This window comes from Camellia sinensis, chromosome 10, assembly GCF_055761805.1.
Source record: "Camellia sinensis isolate YWXY chromosome 10, ASM5576180v1, whole genome shotgun sequence".
In the NCBI taxonomy this organism is placed as follows: domain Eukaryota; kingdom Viridiplantae; phylum Streptophyta; class Magnoliopsida; order Ericales; family Theaceae; genus Camellia; species Camellia sinensis.
The window spans coordinates 63,062,784-63,071,662 of record NC_138970.1 but is presented as its reverse complement, the minus strand read 5'-3'; positions in this window follow the sequence as shown (position 1 = coordinate 63,071,662).

Below are 8,879 nucleotides of genomic sequence, written 5' to 3'. Positions count from 1 at the left end.
GTTTCACAATAGCAACATGTCTTTCTACTATAGTGACATACTGTTTTAGAATTTAAACAATCATAAAAAAACTGATTACACCATAAGTATTTAGACCATTACAAATTAAAACTAAAAACTAACAAACAAAAGCAATAAAAGAAGATACTATGCGGGTTTAGGTTTGGGTTTAGGTTTTATATGGAATAAGAGAAGATATTATGTGGGAGGGTGTATAATATAAATATAGGCTATTTGTATACGGTCTAAATCGGTTCTAATTCGGAGCCGTGGGGTTTAATCTGGAACCGATCCGTAGACTGCAGATTTTTAATTTTTTTAATCTGGAACCGAACCACGGATTCAAAAAACTAATCTAAACCTACCGAATTGAATTGGACCGAATCGGATTACGAATTTTACGAATTTCTTACTCAGCCCTAGCAAGAATGTTGATGTTTAAGTAATACTTTGTTATAGTTTGTACAATTTTTTTTTTCTTTTTCGGGTACTCTAACTTAGATTATTTTGGTACTTTAATTTTATTATAAATTTTGTTATATGTTTAAATAAAATTTTAATAATTATATATAAGAGTAAACTTTTTGTGAAAGAAAAAGAAAAAAGAAATATTTATTTTTTATTTTTTATTATATATATGAAAAAACATGGTTAAAAAATGGGATTTTTTTAAGGTCCTTGGTATTAAGATTTTATAGCATAAAGGACATCCAATATTTTCATAATGTCTAAGGTCCCTTAACATCAATCCAGAGAAAATTCAACCCAGAGAATTTTTCTGGACTTCTCATAGAAATTCTCTTCAGAGAAATTCTGGAAATTTCTATGGACTTTCCCAAGATTTTCTCTGCAGAGAAATTCTGGGAATTTCTTTACACTTTCCAGAGATTTTCTCTGCACTTCCTAGAGAATTTCTCTGGACCTCCTAGAGATTTTCTCTCCAGAGAAATTTGTGTTTTAACTCAACTAGAGAAAATTGATCAAAAAGGAACCTCAAGATCAATATATACCTAATCATTATCAAACTAGAGAAAATCCATTCAAAATCACATTTTTCATTTTTTCCCCCTTCCAATATCTGAGCAAGTAAACAAATTAATAGAGAAACTAAAGCTACCAAATGTCAAAAAAAAAAAAAAAAAAAACCAACACATCCCGAGTTTTCAAGAGAAAACTCGCACAGTGACTAAATCTAGAGAAAATTCACACAGTGACTAAATCCATAGAAAATTCACATATAATCTACATAAACCTTTAGAATCTTTGAGTAAACAATCACTACTCTTATCATCTCCAAACTTGAACAAAATTGTTAATTTTTGAAACTCTAACTTGAACAAAATTCACAGAGAAAATCTCATCTCTGGACTTTCCAGAGAAATTCACATCACCCCAAAGAAATTCTTCAAAACCAGAGAAAATCTCACCTCCACCCAGAGAAAATCACTCAAACCAGAGAAAATCTCACTCTTCAACCCAGAGAAATTCCCCTTCACAATCTTTTCTGGTTGAAAATCATAAACCTCAGGCTAAATGTGTTCCATGGTTCACACATTGGCTCAAGAGGGAAAAATTTCGATTTTGTTGAAAAAACCGCTAATGCAGAGAAAATTCAAAGTCAGAACCATAAATGCAATAAGAACAATCAATTTGGAGTTGAAAAGTAGATTTCAAACCCAGAGAAATTCTCTGCTTCTCTCTAGAGAAATTTCGATTTTGTTAAAAAAATCGCTAATGCAGAGAAAATCCAATACCAGAGAAATTTCAACAATGAAAGACCTACCAGAGAAATTTGAACAGAGAATTTCTCTAGGTTTAAACTAGAGAAAATTGAAATTTCTCTGAGTTCAAACCAGAGAAATTCTCTCCAGCCAGAGAAAATTCACGAACAATTATCACAATCAGAGAAAATGCAGAGAAATTTGACATCTTTGTCATATAAAATGCAATACAAGTTTTGACATCTTTATACCCTTATTTTACTCCTATTCAATATAGTAGCAACAAGAGAGATTTTCCATTGGCAGTAATGACTTGAATTACATATCCACCATCCATCAAATTTCTATGGCCTTCTCCACCATTTCTACTCCGACGATCTCAACCGCTACTTTTCAATCTCTTCACAGCTCTCTGCATTTTTATATATCAAAACACAGTGTTATTACGCAATACGTATGTATATATACATATATATATATATATATATCAAGTATGTAGTCCAGAATAATAATATTGAGAAATGAGAGCTTACATTTTGATGCTTTATACGTACAAGTAACCAAGTAGATGTGTGGTTAAAAGCGTTCGTCTGCAAATTACAATCGATGATGAGAGAGAGAGAGAGAGAGAGAAAGAGAGAGAGAGAGAGATGAATCTAGTGAGTGCCATGGTTGGTGATATAAATTGATGAAATGATATACGGGAGGTCGACGAAAGGTGTGATGGATCTGTGTAGGGTTAAGGGAATTTTCTCTGTGATATATGGATGTTGGGTTAAGGGACCTTAGACATCACAAAATAATATTGTGGATCTCTTCTACCACAAAAAATGGAAGAGGGACTTTAGACTAATTTTCCCTTAAAAAATCAGAGCATGTTACAAGCTTAATTTGGAAAAAAATTTCTTGTATAAAAGCCCCATGTTAAAAACCTGTTATGGGCCCCCAGAAAGAGCCAGGGCTGGCCTTGATGGATTGTAATAGTCAATTTGGTGCTCGAGGTATGGTGTGTATAGGCCAGAATTAGGGGTGTGAAGGGTGTGGTGTGTGTAAATGTATTTTTGTATGGTGTGTACAACTAATCAATTAGGATTTAGAACTATATTTAAAATATCTGGATTATGGAATGAGAAAAATAAAATATAATCAAATTGATAAATGTATTAACTAAAATATGATATGCACAAATAGTGTATGAAAATAGATTATTCACAAGGATTATCATTTGAAGAAACTAAACTAAAAAAAAAATTATTGAAAAAAATTATATGGGCAAATTATACTAACGGTATCTATAATTTGAAACTTGTGTCATTTTGGAGTGTCTCTACTTACACACCACTAATTTACTTATCCCACACAATTTTTTTTTAAAATTTTTTAATTACTATTCTGTCCATAAAAAAGAATTACCAAAATATCCTCTTCTACTTTCTCTCTTTTCTCTCTCCTTCGAAACCCTAACCAACGGCTCCTCCTCCCACCGCCGTTGTCGCTAGTGACTTCCCCACCTCCTGCCGCTATCAACCCCTCTCCCGTATCGTTCCGCAGCTTCTAGTGCCTCTCACCTTCTCTCTCTGTCGCAAGCACTCCCCCACAACTTAGATTTCATGATTTTTCCTTCTAGTAAATTGCACCTCTCTCTCTCTCTTATGCTTTTGTAGAAAGTGGTTTTGGTGGCGATGGGAAGGGGGTGGAAGATCTATGGTGCCACTGCAAACCCTAGTTGGCGCCGGTGATGACGGCGCCATCCCACCAGCTTCATGCTATCCTCTCCGCCCCTCTGCGCCACCCTTGCAGCACCTCTCCCGTCAGTTTTCCTCTCCAACCCCATTCCTTTGATACCCTTCCCCTATCATTCTTTCCTTTCTTCTTCTTCTTCTTCTTCCCTTCGCCTCTAAAACCCTAAATCTCTATCCTCCGAAACCCTAGATCTGAAGTAGGAGAGGCTGAAGGGTAAATCACAATGGTGGCTTGAAGAAGAGAAGGAAAGGGAAAGGGGCTACATCGGCGCTGACGACGGAGCTGGGTTGCAGGTGGTGGTGGCAGTGGTAGAGTGTGTGATTAAGGGTAAAAACGGAACATTGCGGTTTGTATTGAATAAATTTATTATTATTAAATTATTAAAGGCGTGAATTAAGTATTGGTGTGTCTTGAGATGAAATGTGGTGTGTAAATAGAGACACTCGTCATTTTGATCATTAACTTTTCAATAGTGACACATTTGACTTTAAATTTTGAATCTTATTCCAAATAAAGACAATTAAAGATATCATTACTCAATTTCAATGGCAAAGTCATCAATTTGATAAAAATATAAACTAATTTAACAAAAATAAATGTCAAATTTTTTTTTTGAATTTTTAAAAAATTATTTCTACCCTCCAAAGATAAAATTATGTAAAATTGATAAATCTTTTACACATTTATTTTTTTTTACCAAATTAATTTTTATTATGTGTTTGGATGATGATCATGTAATAGATGATTATTTTTATTTTCATTAAATTAGTTTCTATTTTTTCAAAACACAAATATGGCAACATCTTTGATATCATTATTAAACCAATCTATTAAATCAAAAAATGCAAAAATAAAAATATTTCATAATTAAATATATTGATTACACATTAAAAACCTAACAACCACAAATTACATGATCATCATCCAAACACATAATAAAAATTAATTTGATAAAATAAATAAATAAATAAATAAATAAATGTGTAAAAGACTTATTAATTTTACATAATTTTATCTTTGGTGAGTAGAAACAATTTTTAAAAATTCAAAACATTTTTTTACATTTATTTTTGTTAAATTAGTTTATATTTGATCAAATTAATAACTTTACCTTTGAAATTGAGCAATAGTATCTTCAATTGTCCTTATTTAGAATAAGATTCAAAATTCAGGGTCAAATATATCACAATTGAAAAGTCAGAGATCAAAGTGATACGGGTCCCAAACTATAGCGACTGTTAGTGTAATTCGTCCAAATTATAATAAACTATTCTATACAATCCACTCAATTCACATTAGAAATAATAAAAATTAGTGCAAGGCAAACAAAAAAAGATATTTTAGTGACAATTATATTTCTGCTATAAATTGACTAGCAAATATCTTCCCGAATTTTTTTTAATACTTCAGTCATTCTGTAAGTCATTCTCTTTGTTGCTAGATCATATTTTTGACCCAAAATTTATGAAAAAACATTTTTTTTAATGGTGAAAAATATGACTGGAAATGAACAAAGAAAAAACCAAAACAAAAATTAAATTACTAAATAGAGAAATTGTGAAATTAACAAAAATATTGTGGTTTTGAAGCACAAAATTGATACGACAAAGATTGCTTAAATATGAGAAGTTTTTTAAATTGTGCATATGCATAATTAAAGACAATTGATTCTAATCCAAACACACATTTAGTCGGTATTTAATTGAAGGGTTTGATGAGAGAAGAAAAAAAGAAAATGCAATCACACTTTTTGTTCAGTTATAATTGAAAATACTTCATTAAGTGTGAACACAAGGCTTAACTGTGGCATACATGTAGAGATTTACCAACAAACACTCTATCATTTCTCAATAGTCTGCTATTGAGTTAGTTAGAAAGCCGTGGCAATAAACATGTAAAGATTTACCAACAAACACTCTATCATTTCTCAATAGTCTGTTATTGAGTTAGTTAGAAAGGCGTGGCAACAAACACTCTATCATTTCTCAATAGTCTGTTATTGAGTTAGTTAGAAAGGCGTGGCAATAAACACGTAAGCAAGTTGTAGAGTTAGTTAGTGATTCAATTGTTGAAGAGTATAGCCCTTATAAGCCAATGTAAATCATAAGTTGTAGAGTTAGTGATTCAATTGTTGAAGAGTATAGCTCTTATAAGCCAATGTAAATCATTCATTGAATTACAAGTTAAGATTGGTAGGGTAACTCAATTTTCTTTATCCATTATCCCACTTTTATTTTTTGGGTTTAATTAGACTCTTTTCTTTTTCTACTTCTTAATTTAACCAAATATAATTTGAAATTCGAATTCTATCAATTTTTTCTCCTTTTCTTTCTATTTCCCTTTCTCTTTTCCTTTCCATTCCTCTTTTTATTTCTCTCATTAAGTCATCCAACCAAACATAGCCAAACATAGCCTTAGAAGAAGCCATGAGAAGATTAATAGGTCCAACTAAACACGGCCTTAGAAGAAACCATGAGAAGATTAATGGTAGATTTTGAGAAATTAACACGCCGCTATCATAAATAAATTTATAGATATATAACTAAGTTTACCTCCAATATCTCATGTTTTTAGCATATTATGAGTTAAAAATGCACAGAGTGTGAATAATGTAGAACTTGCGTATGCAAATTTGCCACAATTCCTTCAATTTTTTCAAGTCTTCAACTTTATAACTAGGTCATTAATTGTTAGTCTCTCATACAAAAAAAATGAATCACCATGTCATGATTATAAAGCCTTGTAAGATGTTACTTGACATTCATTTCCAATGGCAAACAATTTACATGAATGAGAGAACATGCAAAAGCACACAACCACCAGAAGGTCTAGTGTAACATGAAAGTCTAGTGACCACCGAACTTTGAGATGCATGCAAGTTTGCTAATGCTGTGTTTGGTTGGGGGATTTGAGAAGGGATTTGGAAAGGGAAATGGAAAAGGTGTGTGAAACTATGTGAAATATAAGCATGTTTTATTCACATTTCACCTACCTTTTCCATTTCTCTTTCCAAATCCCTCTCTAAATCCCCCAACCAAACACAGCGTAAGTAAATTTATTGTCTAGTGCAGCAATATGACATCATACTCTCAAAAAAGAAGATAAAAATTGGAGAAGTAGACACTAAAATTTTGAGATGGTTTAATCGCGGTTCAATTGTTTATGACATGTTTAACTTTTTGATGGATCAAAAATTTCATTGACTACTTCGACTGACTTGAGTTAATGAAATTTCACTTTTTGAGAATACGATATTAAGTGAAATTTCATTAATATATATTTTTTTCCTTCATAGTTTCATATTAATCATAGATCTTGTTTGATAATTGTCGAGAAATTAATTTCAAAAATACAAATGTGATTGAAAACGGAGTCGTAGATAAAATGTTTTAAGTTTTTAAGTTTTAAAATCATCCAAAATTAAAAGAACTTGTTTTATTCGTATTTTTTGATTCATTAATAGCTAGAAAGGGTAATTTTTTGGGTCTAAAATAAAGCTCCAAAAAAACATAGAAGAAGACTCGAACTACTAGGTATTCTTTTGTTGTCCATAGATTATCAAAATTTTATAAGCAGGGTGCTCTATCTAAAATCTCCTTAAATTTTATTGTTTTTTGAGACAAGTAATATGAAAATGTAAAATAAGTTACAATTTAAAATTGCAATCATACACTATTAATTAGTAAATGAGACTAGATAAGAAGTTAACACTAAGTTGGAGATTTGGAGAGAAATACTTGAATTTAAAGGACTTAGGATAAGTAGAACAAAGACATAGTACATATAGTGCAATTTTAGTAATAGTAACAATGTAAACAAAGGAGAAGTGAAGATTGAGAATCAAAAACTACTTAAGAATGAACTTTTTTGTTATTTAGGATCAATTATGACAACGGTTGGGGAGATTGGAGCAGGTGTGATCCATAGAATTAAGGCAGGATGGCTTAAGTGAAGGAGTACGTTTGGGATACTGTGCGATAAACGAGTACCTATTAGATTAAAATAAATTTTTTTATAGAACGGCTATTAAACCAGCGATGTTGTATAGGACGGGATGTTGGGTAACTAAGAAACGACATGTAGATAAGATAAGTGTTTCTGAGATGATGATGCTAAGTTGGATGTGTGGTAAGACTAGAAAAGACAGAGTTAGTAATAAGTGTATTCATGAATGAGTAGGAGTAACACTGATAGAAGATAAGTTGAGAGAGAATAGATTGAGATGGTTTGGTAATATACAACGGAGACCAACAGAGGCAGTAGTGAAGAGATGCGATACAGTGACAGTAAAGGGAAATGTTAGGAGAAGGGGCAGACCTAAACTGACGTGGGCTAGTATAGTAAATAGATACATAAATCTTCTTAATTTGACTAACCAAATGATATTTGATGGAGTCGAATAGAGAAAAATGATTCATGTAGCCGACCCCATTTGATGGGACTTGATTTGGTTTGGTTATCTATGCATGTATACATATTGACTTCCTTAATTATGAAAATCATATAAATACGTTTCCTTTAGAGGTGGCTTGGAAAGGGGTTTGCTGAAGAGAAAGTAATACATTTTACATTTGAAAGGGTCTAAAATATATGAATTCATAAATAAAAAAGATAAAGTGATATTCGTTAATTATTAAAAGAGTGTGGAAGTGGGATCAGGGGGACTGAATTTTACACACCTTCAATTTGCGAACGACTTGATTATTTTTTGTAATAGCAATCTGGAGGAAGTTTTAAATGTAAAGAGAATTCTCAGAATTTTTGAGCTCATGTTGGGATTGAAGGTAAATTTTCATAAAAGTGTTATTGTGGGGATAAGAATTGAGGCTAATTTTGCGAAGGAAGTTACTGAATCATTGAAATGTAGGGTCGGGGAGTTACCTTTCACGTATTTGGTGTAAGAATTTAATTAGGCTGTGATTGATTATATTTTGTTTGGTTTCTAAAATACGGATTGAGAGTGATTCAGACAGATTGATTGGCAGTGCACAGTCTATGACGGCTTTCATTTTTTTTTTCTTTAATTTTTTACATCATTGTTTGATGGGAAAGTACCTACTGTGAAAGAAAAAAAGAAAAAATTATATATATATATATATACTAAGTTGGATGCTAATATTGGGCCCGTGTAGGCTCATCATGAATCCCATTTTGATAATCCGAACCGTTCAATTTGTAGAACTCGTCTATTACTATATGTCTGTAAAAAAATCACATTAATCGGATATCGTTAACTACATGATCAAATTAATTTTGTATAAAAATGCATGGTGTTATAGTTAATGATTGACAAAAAAAATTAATTCGATCAGATAGTTATAGGTATTCGATCAACGTGATTTTTTACAAACATATAATACTCGATGAGTTGTATACATTGTACGATTTTGATTAGCAAAATGGGACTCGTGATGG